Source organism: Hyperolius riggenbachi, chromosome 6 (assembly GCF_040937935.1).
Source record: "Hyperolius riggenbachi isolate aHypRig1 chromosome 6, aHypRig1.pri, whole genome shotgun sequence".
In the NCBI taxonomy this organism is placed as follows: Eukaryota; Metazoa; Chordata; class Amphibia; order Anura; family Hyperoliidae; genus Hyperolius; species Hyperolius riggenbachi.
Window position 1 is genome coordinate 254,536,613 of NC_090651.1, and position 13,836 is coordinate 254,550,448.

The following is a 13,836-nucleotide window of genomic DNA, read 5'->3' on the forward strand; positions in this document are numbered from 1 at the left end:
ATAGTATGCTATACACTGGTGACGGATGGAAGTACTACTGATCCCAGCAGTACACGCTGACTGTGGCAGTACAGTGGCAATAAGACAATGCTATATAGTATGCTATATACTGGTGACGGACGGAAGTACTACTGATCCCAGCAGTACATGCTGACTGTGGCAATACAGTGGCAATAAGACAATGCTATATAGTATGCTATATACTGGTGACGGACGGAAGTACTACTTAGTGTTGGGCGAACATCTAGATGTTCGGGTTCGGGCCGAACAGGCCGAACATGGCCGCGATGTTCGGGTGTTCGACCCGAACTCCGAACATAATGGAAGTCAATGGGGACCCGAACTTTTGTGGTTTGTAAAGCCTCCTTACATGCTACATACCCCAAATTTACAGGGTATGTGCACCTTGGGAGTGGGTACAAGAGGAAAAAAAATTTAGCAAAAAGAGCTTATAGTTTTTGAGAAAATCGATTTTAAAGTTTCAAAGGGAAAACTGTCTTTTAAATGCGGGAAATGTCTGTTTTCTTTGCACAGGTAACATGCTTTTTGTCGGCATGCAGTCATAAATGTAATACATATAAGAGGTTCCAGGAAAAGGGACCGGTAATGCTAACCCAGCAGCAGCACACGTGATGGAACAGGAGGAGGGTGGCGCAGGAGGAGAAGGCCACGCTTTGAGACACAACAACCCAGGCCTTGCATGAGGACAAGAAGCGTGCGGATAGCATGCTTTGTACCACCATGCAGTCATAAATGTAATAAAGATAAGTGGTTCAATAAACAGGGACCACGCGGCAACGCTAACCCAGCAGCAGCACACGTGATGGAACAGGAGGAGGCGCAGGAGGAGAAGGCCACGCTTTGTGAGACACAACAACCCAGGCCTTGCATGAGGACAAAAAGCGTGCGGATAGCATGCTTTGTACCGCCATGTAGTCATAAATGTAATAAAGATAAGAGGTTCAATAAACAGGGACCACGCGGCAACGCTAACCCAGCAGCAGCAGCAGCACACGTGATGGAACAGGAGGAGGCGCAGGAGGAGAAGGCCACGCTTTGTGAGACACAACAACCCAGGCCTTGCATGAGGACAAAAAGCGTGCGGATAGCATGCTTTGTACCGCCATGTAGTCATAAATGTAATAAAGATAAGAGGTTCCATAAACAGGGACCGGCAACGGTAACCCAGCAGCAGCAGCAGCAGCAGCAGCAGCACACGTGATGGAACAGGAGGAGGCGCAGGAGGAGAAGGCCACGCTTTGTGAGACACAACAACCCAGGCCTTGCATGAGGACAAAAAGCGTGCGGATAGCATGCTTTGTACCGCCATGTAGTCATAAATGTAATAAAGATAAGAGGTTCCATAAACAGGGACCGGCAACGGTAACCCAGCAGCAGCAGCAGCAGCAGCAGCACACGTGATGGAACAGGAGGAGGCGCAGGAGGAGAAGGCCACGCTTTGTGAGACACAACAACCCAGGCCTTGCATGAGGACAAAAAGCGTGCGGATAGCATGCTTTGTACCGCCATGTAGTCATAAATGTAATAAAGATAAGAGGTTCCATAAACAGGGACCGGCAACGGTAACCCAGCAGCAGCAGCAGCAGCAGCAGCACACGTGATGGAACAGGAGGAGGCGCAGGAGGAGAAGGCCACGCTTTGTGAGACACAACAACCCAGGCCTTGCATGAGGACAAAAAGCGTGCGGATAGCATGCTTTGTACCGCCATGTAGTCATAAATGTAATAAAGATAAGAGGTTCCATAAACAGGGACCGGCAACGGTAACCCAGCAGCAGCAGCAGCAGCACACGTGATGGAACAGGAGGAGGCGCAGGAGGAGAAGGCCACGCTTTGTGAGACACAACAACCCAGGCCTTGCATGAGGACAAAAAGCGTGCGGATATAGCAGCAATGCTTTTTGCCGCCATGCAGTCATAAATGTAATACAGATGAGAGGTTCAATAAACAGGGACCGGAAACGCTAAACCATCCCAGATGTTCATCGGTCATGTTACTTGGTTGGGGTCCAGGAGTGTTGCGTAGTCGTTTCCAATGCAGGATTGATTCATTTTAATTTGAGTCAGACGGTCTGCATTTTCTGTGGAGAGGCGGATACGCCGATCTGTGATGATGCCTCCGGCAGCACTGAAACAGCGTTCCGACATAACGCTGGCTGCCGGGCAAGCCAGCACCTCTATTGCGTACATTGCCAGTTCGTGCCAGGTGTCTAGCTTCATGCCCGGTTTCAGGTCCAGCGGTGCCAGCCACAAATCCGTCTGTTCCTTTATTCCCCTCCAAATTTCCTCCCCTGTGTGCTGCTTATCCCCAAGGCAGATCAGCTTCAGCAACGCTTGCTGACGCATGCCAACAGCTGTGCTGCACTGCTTCCACGATCCTACTGCTGCTGGTGCTGGGTTAGCATTTCCGGATGAGGTACAGCTTTGAGATGCGTTGGAGGAGAAGGAGTCAGAGAGGTAGGTGCTGCTGTTGTTATCCAGCTGTTTGCGGCGTGGGCAACACCCGCGCCGTAGCAGGTGAGGAATCGCTGCCAGGCTCCACAAGGTTCACCCAGTGCGCGGTAAGGGAGATGTATCGACCCTGGCCGAACGCACTCGTCCAGGTGTCAGTGGTGAGGTGAACCTTGCAGGCAACGGCATTCTTCAAGCTTCGGGTTATTTAGCTGACCACGTGCTCATGCAACTCAGGCACTGCAGAGCGCGCAAAGTGGTAGCGGCTGGGAACCACGTAACGTGGGATGGCCACTGACATCATGCCCTTGAAGCTGTTTGTCTCCACCACTCGATATGGCAGCATTTCGCAGGCCAGAAGCTTGGCTATGCTGGCTGGCTGTTACTGCCACGGCCCGGGGGTCATTTGCTGGCAATTTCCTCTTGTGCTCAAACATCTCAGAGACAGACAACTCAACCGTAGCGCTGCACACCGAAGGGCTGTTGGTTGTTGTGTTTGATGAACACTGGGAGACCTCAAGAGCACTAGTCCGGAAAGTGACAGTGTCAGCATCGTCTGATGTTTGTGAATGTTGTGAACCACGCAATGGCTGGGCTACTGCTGCTGCTGAGGCGGGTCTGGTGGTGAGTCTGGTGAACCCAAGGGAGGCAGTGTTGCTGGTGGTACCCTGTCCTGCCGCGTTTGCCCACAGAGTGGGATGTTTGGATAGAATGTGGCGGCTCATGCTGGTGGTGGAGAGGTTGTTAATACTTTTCCCCCTGCTCAGGCGGGTCTTGCACACCTTGCAAATCGCCATGGTAACATCCTCAGTGCAGTCTTCAAAGAAAGCCCAGACTTTAACTGGCTGAGGACTCGGACCTCGTGCGTGATGTGCTGGTGCTGCTTAACCCACTGCTGGACGCTTGAGAGGTCATCCAAGTAATTATCTGGTCCTGTTCTTTTGGATCTGTGAGGGTTGTTGTCCTGGACAACATGGGCAGTATTGAGTGGGTTTTCTTGGGTGCTCCCCTGTGGCCTGTACGTGAACCGTCAGGGGAAACACCTCTTCCCTTGCCCCTCCCTCTTTCACCGGATTTCTTCCTCATTTCACTTATCCTTAAAGTACACGCTGACTGGCAGCAGTACAGTGGCAGTACAGAAATGCTATACAGTGGTGGGTGAGCGGTGTACCACTATTGTCAGCAGTGACACAGAGCACAATGCTATACAGTGGCGGGTGAGCGGTGTACTACTGTTCCCAGCAGACACAGAGTGGAAGTAAACACAATGCTATATAGTGTGGCTGAGCCGTGTACACAGAGTGGCATTAAACACAATGCTATATAGTCTGCTATATAGTCACCCCAAACAGGGTGATGTTCTGCAGAACCCAAACAGTGGCAAACACTGTTCGCCCAACACTACTGGGAGGGAACGCAGATTTTAGTACCTAAACACACGATACAACATGTTTTCCGGGGTCGGACTCTGAGGCACATACAGATGGTCCCGATCATCATCCTCATCATACAACTCTTCTCCTGAGTCTGACCCACCCACCACCTCTGCCACCCCAACATCCCCAGACACAGACCCCTCATCGTCCTCAACATTAACTTGGGATGCTGGCCTGAGCCAGACCTCCTCCTCCACATCAGGCCCCATCATCTCCTCAATGGCAGCCCTCATTAATCGCTCTGGCGACGGACTGATGGACACAACGTTCTCCTCCGGGGAGGGCTGCTGCTGACCACTGGCTGCTGGGGTGGATGTTATAGCTTGCGTGGGGCGTTGGCTGTTGCTGTTGTTGGGAGTGCTGCTCACAGCGGAGGTCTCTGGGGAACTCATGTTGAGCTCATATAGTGGTTGACGGTGAGTGGAGTATTACTGATCCCAGCAATATACACACTGACTGGCAGAGTACGCAATGCTATATAGTGTGGCTGAGCGGTGTACACAGAGTGGCAGTAAACACAATGCTATATAGTCTGGCTGAGCGAGCGGTGTACTACTGTTCCCAGCAGAATCAGAGTGGCAGTAAACAATGGTATATAGTCTGGCTGAGCGGTGTACACAGAGTGTCAGTAAACAATGGTATATAGTCTGGCTGAGCGAGCGGTGTACTACTGTTCCCAGCAGAATCAGAGTGGCAGTAAACAATGGTATATAGTCTGGCTGAGCGAGCGGTGTACTACTGTTCCCAGCAGAATCAGAGTGGCAGTAAACAATGGTATATAGTCTGGCTGAGCGGTGTACACAGAGTGTCAGTAAACAATGGTATATAGTCTGGCTGAGCGAGCGGTGTACTACTGTTCCCAGCAGAATCAGAGTGGCAGTAAACAATGGTATATAGTCTGGCTGAGCGGTGTACACAGAGTGTCAGTAAACAATGGTATATAGTCTGGCTGAGCGGTGTACACACAATGCTATATAGTCTGCTATATAGTGTCAGTAAACAATGGTATATAGTCTGGCTGAGCGAGCGGTGTACTACTGTTCCCAGCAGAATCAGAGTGGCAGTAAACAATGGTATATAGTCTGGCTGAGCGGTGTACACAGAGTTTCAGTAAACAATGGTATATAGTCTGGCTGAGCGGTGTACACAGAGTGTCAGTAAACAATGGTATATAGTCTGGCTGAGCGGTGTACACAGAGTGGCAGTAAACACAATGCTATATAGTCTGGCTGAGCGAGCGGTGTACTACTGTTCCCAGCAGAATCAGAGTGGCAGTAAACAATGGTATATAGTCTGGCTGAGCGGTGTACACAGAGTGTCAGTAAACAATGGTATATAGTCTGGCTGAGCGGTGTACACAGAGTGTCAGTAAACAATGGTATATAGTCTGGCTGAGCGGTGTACACAGAGTGGCAGTAAACACAATGCTATATACTCTGGCTGAGCGAGCGGTGTACTACTGTTCCCAGCAGACACAGAACAGTAAACAGAATGCTATATAGTGTGGCTGAGCGAGCGGTGTACCACTATTCCCAGCAGACACAGAACAGTAAACAGAATGCTATATAGTGTGGCTGAGCGAGCGGTGTACCACTATTCCCAGCAGACACAGAACAGTAAACAGAATGCTATATAGTGTGGCTGAGCGAGCGGTGTACCACTATTCCAAACAGACACAGAACAGTGAACAGAATGCTATATAGTGTGGCTGAGCGAGCGGTGTACCACTATTCCCAGCAGACACAGAGTGGCAGTAAACAGAATGCTATATAGTGTGGCTGAGCGAGGTACACAGAGTGGCAGTAAACAGAATGCTATATAGTGTGGCTGAGCAAGCGGTGTACTACTATTCCCAGCAGACACAGAGTGGCAGTAAACAGAATGCTATATAGTGTGGCTGAGCGAGGTACACAAAGTGGCAGTAAACAGAATGCTATATAGTGTGGCTGAGCAAGCGGTGTACTACTGTTCCCAGCAGTGACACAATGACAGGGGGGACCCTGGCTAGCGTGGCTGGAGCGCGAACTACCCTGCCTGCCTACCCAAAGCTAAACCCACAGACAAATGGCGGAGATATGACGTGGTTCGGGTATTTATTTACCCGAACCACGTGACCGTTCGGCCAATCAGAGCGCGTTCGGGTCCGAACCACGTGACCCGTTCGGCCAATCACAGCGCTAGCCGAACGTTCGGGGAACGTTCGGCCATGCGCTCTTAGTTCGGCCATGTGGCCGAACGGTTTGGCCGAGCACCGTCAGGTGTTCGGCCGAACTCGAACATCACCCGAACAGGGTGATGTTCTGCAGAACCCGAACAGTGGCGAACACTGTTCGCCCAACACTAGTACTACTGATCCCAGCAGTACACGCTGACTGTGGCAGTACAGTGGCAATAAGACAATGCTATATAGCATGTTATACACTGGTGACGGACGGAAAGTACTACTGATCCCAGCAGTACACGCTGACTGGCAGTACAGTGGCAATAGGCAATGCTATATACTGGTGGCGGAAGTACTACTGATCCGAGAAGTACACGCTGACTGGCAGTACAGTGGCAAATAGACAATGCTATATACTGGTGGCGGAAGTACTACTGATCCCAGCAGTACAAGCACGCTGACTGGCACTACAGTGGTATGACTAGGAGGCTGCGGGGACCCTGGCTAGCCTAGCTGGTGAGAGAGTCTAGCCTACCCAAAGCTAAACCCAACTTCAAGTGGCGGAGAAATGACGCGGTTCGGGTATTTATTTACCCGAACCACGTGACCCGCTCGGCCAATCGCAGTGCGAGCCGCGTGTTCGAGCCCGAACCACGTGACCCGCTCGGCCAATCACAGCGCGAGCCGAACGTTCGGGGAACATTCGGCCATGCGCTGTCAGGCCGAACATACGTTCGACCGCATGGCCGAACGCATGGTCGAACACCACGAGGTGTCCGGCGGAGCCTGAACCGAACTCGAACAGCCCAAAATCCGGGCGAACCCGAACAGTGGCGAACACTGTTCGACCATCACTATTCCACAATAGTTTCATCATCTCATTGCTGCATGGCCATGATACGTCTGCTGAGTACTGTACATGCAGCAATACAGTTACAAATCTTTATTGTTCACAAGTAGATAAAATGCAGTAGATGAACAACGACAGTCCACTATTTAGAGATGTGACACTCTTTTTCAAGCTGATATAAGTTGAGTGGCTGACTCAGCTGACTTTACATATACTCATTAAACCAATCAGAAGATCGCTACAATGGCAAACCAATCACTAAATTACACCACACATGTGGACTTGATGGGAAACTGTAGTATAGAGGCTCAACTCTGCCATTCTGATATGGTCATGCATAAAAATAGTGAAAAAAATGACAAATCACTTAACTAATTACCTCTAAGGCACAACTGGAACAAGATTCGCACATCCATGGCTGTGCCTACACATATGTAGATAGACAGACGCTATCTGTGTGGCCGACGGCAAATGAAAAACAATGCAGCAAGTGGCCAATCACAGGCAGTGAAGTAAAGGCTAATCACAAGACACCCATATACTTCGGCACAGCTTCCATATACAAACCCAGTTGCCTCTCCTTGAGTCATAACATCCAATCACCGCTAAAAACTGGACAAGCAACTCACAGGGGAGTGACTAATCCAGGTCCAATGGAACACGGCCTATCTAGCACTAGAGGTGACATCATCTGCCAGCATATGGCCATCCACTATGTTGGTGGCACCTGATTTGGACCATTTCTTAAATGCTGCAGCTCTATAGGCATGAAATGGTGAAATCTTGGGCACACCTCTCTTGTACCTGGGTGTTTCTTATCATCTCTGTTGTTGGTTCCTTACAGATCTCAGACTTCTTTGTGTGATATAATATACACTTATTATATAAAAATAATATACACTTCAAAATATAATACAGCAGTGAGAGCTCAGGTAGTAAGCTAACAAGATGGCCAAAAATCACACAATCTAAAAAAATTAAGATGAGAAATATTTGTGCAATACAATCACAAGCTTGAAGTATTTGTGCAATGAGTGTATATGCAGTGCGAATTTATAATACAATAACTTATAAAATGCTCTATCCCTGAAATCTGTCCCCGTCTATCTCCCTTTCTCTCCTAGCAGCATAAAATCTTAAGACAGAATGATAAACCTCTCCTCTCCACCTCTTTATAAATGCCTGTGATGTGATCTATTGTCATTGGCTTCTGGGGCAAGGTGTGCAAAGTGGTAAGAAGTTATTGTCTGATGAATGGGAGTTTTCCACATTTCAAGCCCACTGTTTCCCCGCCTCCTGAGCTGCACTAGAATATTTCCTTGTTCTTGCCACATGGAAGACTTGGCCACCGAGCTTGAGAGGATCTTGCTTAGCAAGATTAGGACTGATTTGATATGAGACTGTACTCATAACTTTTGCTTGCTCATGCCTATGTTGGAAGCCATAACATTGTTCATTCACTAGTAAACCTACATAACAACTGTTGCATGCAGATTAAAAGAGGAACTCCAGTGAAAATAATGCAATAAAAAATGTTTTAATAATAATTATGTATAAATGATTTAGTCAGTGTTTGCCCATTGTTAAATCTTTTAAATCCCTGATTTACATTCTGACATTTATCACATGGCAACATTTTTACTGCTGGCAAGTAATTTAGCTGCTGCTTGCTTTTCTGGGAGTTTGAAACAGCTGTAAACAGCTTATTTCCCACAATGCAACGAGGTTCACAGACCGGAAACTGCCAGGACCATGGTCATCAGAGTTTCTTGTGGGAGGGGTTTCACCACAATATCAGCCATACTCTGATGATCCGTTTGTGAAAAGGAATAGATTTCTCATGTAAAAGGGGGTATCAGCTACTGATTAGGATGAAGTTCAATTCTTGTTCACGGTTTCTCTTTAAGCTAGACATATATAGGTCAATTATGGTCTGACATGTTAAGCTGATCGATTGTTATCCAATTGGAATTTAAACAGACAGTGATTGATTCCTACCATACACACCAAGCTCAATTTTGCTAGATTTCAGAAGAAATATATCAAGCATCAATCAAACTTGTAAACATTTTACTGCTCAATTCAGTACAATTGTATGGGCCAATGATCCCCCACTACCCCTGCCCCACACCCATTGTACAGAGATTTTCTTCCATGTCTTATTGGACTTTCAATCAATAAATTGCACAAAATAGATTAGAGTATCAGCTATTTTGGCATAATAGATTACTGACAGATTTGATCAAAGTAAATCGTTTAACACATCGTTTGACATGAGGTGGTGTTACACAGCAACAAAATACCACAACGTGCCTGAGAATAGCCACTGCCATGCTCAGATGTGACTCTATGGGGGGCCCGCCTATCCATTGCCCGTGCCTGTGCACAAGAGCAGCTGGCAGGCAGTGTTTCACATAATGATGTTTTTATAACATACTAACTGATGGCCCGGCGTTGCCTGGATATGTATTTGGCTGGTGTTGGCTCCGCCCACTTTTCTGACCCTAACACACAGTTAATTACTCAATGACCAAGTTTGTGAGCTCTGTGGTCTTTGGCATGAATAATTTCCATTGAAATTAAACAAATCTGATTGGTTGTTTGTGGCTCCACCCCCTTTTCTGAATTTGAACCCCAGTCACCCAATGAGCAACTGTACCAGGTTTGAGGCTTGTGCCATTTAACAGTGCAAGAATGGCAGCAATGAAATATTGCCCTTGAAAATCAATAGGTGAATTTTGATTGGCTTTTGTAGGTTTCACCCACTTTTCTGAATATTAATCCCAGTCACCCAGTGACCAACTGTGCAAAGTTTGAGAACCCTACCATTAACAGTGTAAGGGCTGGAACCCACTAGAGCGATTTTCTGAGCGTTTAGGGAGCTATTCTAACCGGTAGCGATTTCCCTAAATGCTCAGCTAATGTTAATGGATGGGCCAAATTCCACTGGAGCGATTGCGAATACTATATCGCAAAACGCAGGACATGTTTAGCATTTAGTGTTAGTGGTTAGCCTTTCTGCAATGTAAAGTATATAAACTCGGGCCTAATCGCTCATCAAAACCTACACAGAGCAATTTTGCTAGCGTTTTGAAGTTACTGCACACTGTAAAAAAATGAAAATTAATTAAAAGGACCAATCAGAATTAAAACCGCTAATCGCTACACAATCGCTGGCAAAAACCTTACACATTTTAAAAACGCTACCAAAAACGCTCGTGAAATCGCTTACAAAACGCTCATACAAAGCGCTAGCGATTGCGATTAGTGATAGCGTTTTGTAGTGGGTTCCAGGCCTTAGAATGGCTGCAGTTTACATTTTCCCAGTGAAATTTGTATTTGTCTCTGCCCACTTTTTGGTTATGGGCATAAAAAGTACCCTATATGTTATTCCAGGTAAAGTACTATGTGTGTGCCAAATTTCATTCAAATCCGTTAAGCCACTATTGTGAGTAACAAACATCCAAAAATCCAAACTTTCGCATTTATAATATTAATGAGATATTGTAACCTATGCCCATCAAAGCATTGGTCCACCCCTTATTTCAATCAGCATTTAGCGTTTTTAAATACAGAATAGTTGGTTGGTGACGCCTACTGGTGCTCATTTTTTGTACTTATGCGCTGATCATGGATATGTAGACACATTTCAGGCCAGGGTTGAATTTCTTAAGGACCGGCTGATTATTATGTGATCTGTGCTGCGTGGGCTCTTCAGCCCGCAGCACAGATCAGGTCTTAGGCAGGGCGATCAGACTTCCCCCTCTTTTTTCCCCACTAGGGGTATGTCCTGCTGGGGGGGTCTGATCGCCGCCGCTGCCTACTGCCGAGCGGGGGGGTTTCCTCAAAGCCCCCCTCCGCAGCGCTATTCCCCCCTCCCTCTCCTTCCCTCCCTCTCCTCCTTACTAAGGGCGGCACAGGACGGCGATCTGTCCTGTACCGCCTCTGATAGGCTTCAGCCTATCAGATGCCGGTGATCCCCGGCCAATCAGAGGTCGGGGATCGCCGATCTCCTTTGCAGCGCCGTAAACACTGGGGATTTCTTCCCCGCGTGTTTACATTTCGCCTGCGAGCCGCGATCGGAGGCTCGCAGGGTGTTCACGGAGACTCCCTCTGTGAACTGACATGGAACGGTTTCCATGGAAATACCACTGCGACCAGCTGCCGCCTATCGGCGTTGGCTGGTCGTTAAGTGGTTAAACATGCATAGAATTCACATTTAGCATAATTTCCAACAACATTTTCCCTTTGAAAACAATAATTGCATTCCACGTTCATAACTTTGACCCATCTTCCTCTCCATATAGACGTGTAAGTCTGTAAATAGAACCTGCTTTTTTTTCTTTTTGGGTGGGGAGGGTTGTGGTGATGTGCAGCACACACAAATACATGAAAAGGCCTTTGTCTGGAAATATACAAGGGAATATCTGCAAATCATTGCAGACGTATCTGCACAAAAAAGGCACTTTTCTTTTGGCTGTAACTACACGCATGCTACTATAAAATACTCACATCTGTGAAAAAAATGTGCAATAGTGACAGGGTAGGCATGTGAGCTAGTGTGATACAAATAAGGCACTACTGCAAATAACTAGTTAAATTGATGATTGTTTATCCAGGGTTACACTATGTGCTTTTTCCATGCATTTTCACTTTTGTTTGGGGGGGGTAGGGGGTGTTAACATTCTTTTTATTGAACTGCCAGGGGGATAGTGGTGGCCGACAGCATTGTAAATTTCCCCCACAATGTTGCAGGGATTAGATCTGAGGTCTGCTAGTGACGTGATGGCAGGGATTACATTATAAACTACTCTGAGGACAGTAAGTGACATGATGGCAGAGATTAGATTGTAAGCCCCTTGAGCAGCGCATTTGGTGAGTGACAGGCAGCTCATAGATCCCTGTAAGTGCCTGTTCTCTGCCCCTTCATCCCCCGAGTGCCAGATTGGGCTGTTGGTAGCCACGCACCCCATGTGCAAACTCTGTGAAGCCATGGCCTTTGTTGACTTGTCTAAAATCCGGCATTTATTCTTGATTTGTTTTAGCAGTTTATACACACCTGAATGACAGGCTCTGCCCCAATGATGATTGGACTGGGGGGAGGTTGTGGGGTTAAACACTTACCTGATACAATGTCTTCGGGTCACAGGTAATGCTCCACCCCCCACCTTGGCAGTGCAGAGTTGCGCTAATGTTTCCAATGACTGCTATAGCTCTTCTGAAACCTCCAACTCTGTGTTGCCACAGGTTTCCCTCCCCCAGCTTGCCAGCCACTAATTAAAAAAAGATCACCAGGGCCCATTCTCTGGTGGGGTGTAGCGATCACCTGCCTGAAAGGATGATGCCAGAACAGGCAAGAACTTAACCCTAACACTCCCCTAATCATCCATCATTCTGTCATTTTTACCTTAGGTACTTTTTAAAGTGTATATGTACAAATACATTAATTTGTCACAGAGTAAAAATGCAATGTATTTTTTTTAATTCCTACTTCTTTTACTGTAGGCTTTCAAATCTGATGGCTCTGTACCTCTTCCCTGCAGTTTCTGGATTTGGCCATCTCCTCATGGGGTATTCTCAAGGTTTCCCTTATTTTCATAAGCACTCCCTGGATGGTAGTGGCACATTCCAATTGCTAGAGTAGTGACACGTGAGTAGGCAAGCTAGCCAGCATATGTGTATAAGTTCTGGCCAGGGTGCGCTTGAAAAACATAAAGGAGACTTTAAGAATCCCCCATGAGGAGACTAACAAGTCCCAAAACCTGTTAGTAAGAGGCTTAGCACATCCGATTATAATAACTACTGTAAGGGCTGGTTCACATGGATGCTTTGCAGCGTTAAACACGGCATATAAGACACAACGTTTTTTGGGATCTATCGTGGTCTCATTCTAATAAATGTGAGCATTTAGGGCTGACTTGTGCAGGTTTTCATGAAAGCCTGGTGCTTGATCCTGGCGTCGTGTCTCGTCTTGAAAGCAACATGCAGCTTTTAGAGGTAGTAAACGCTGGGAAATCAGTGTAGAAACCCAAACCGCTAGCCTTGAAAGCTTCCTAAAAGACTTCAAAAGCTAGCAGTTAAACGTCGGTGTTTAAACACCATTGTTTGAACGACGCACCGAGCAAAAGCTCAGCAGACGTCTGTTTGAACCAGCCCTAAGTGGCAACTACATAGGAAGTAAGAAAAATTACAGTTCATCTACTATGAGAAAAATATACTGTTTGTACAGTATGTGTACATATATATTTACAATGTTACAGTGTTTCATCATAAACCCCTTTGAGCTTTACATCATCAGATTTTGGATTTATAAAACTTGCCTTCAGCTTCCCTGATCCACCAAACATTGGCCACATGGATTATTTGATACATCAGGCTTGGGGGATTGAATTTTCATATGAATGTATGCTACCATGTTTCCCCAAAAATAAGACAGTGTCTTAGGGCTCATGCAAATTGCTATTTTCTGCACACGAATTCGCATGCGTATGCAAATTCTTTCCCCATTGTCTTTCATCACTATTGACATACACACGCAAAAACGCGCAAAAAAAAGTGCATGCAAAAACGCATAAAACCCACAGAAACGCGTGAACCGCACGGAAAATTGTTACAGAGGTGACCAGGTTTTTTTTTTTGCATGCAAGAGGAAGCAATTTTTGCCTGTGATGGAAATAGGCGCACTGAAATACATTGAGTATGGGAATTCGCACGAGGCTAGTGCATGCAAATTTGCCATAGAGGAAGCAGGCCCGAATATTAATTTTTACACCAAAAGATGTGTTAGGGCTTATTTTCAGATGAAGTCTTATATTTCTATGAACACACAAGTTACTCTGCTGTGCGTCCTCCTGCCTTCCCTGTGCCACCTCTTCCTCTGCTGGATACACACCTTGTGTGGCCCTGTGATCACACAAGA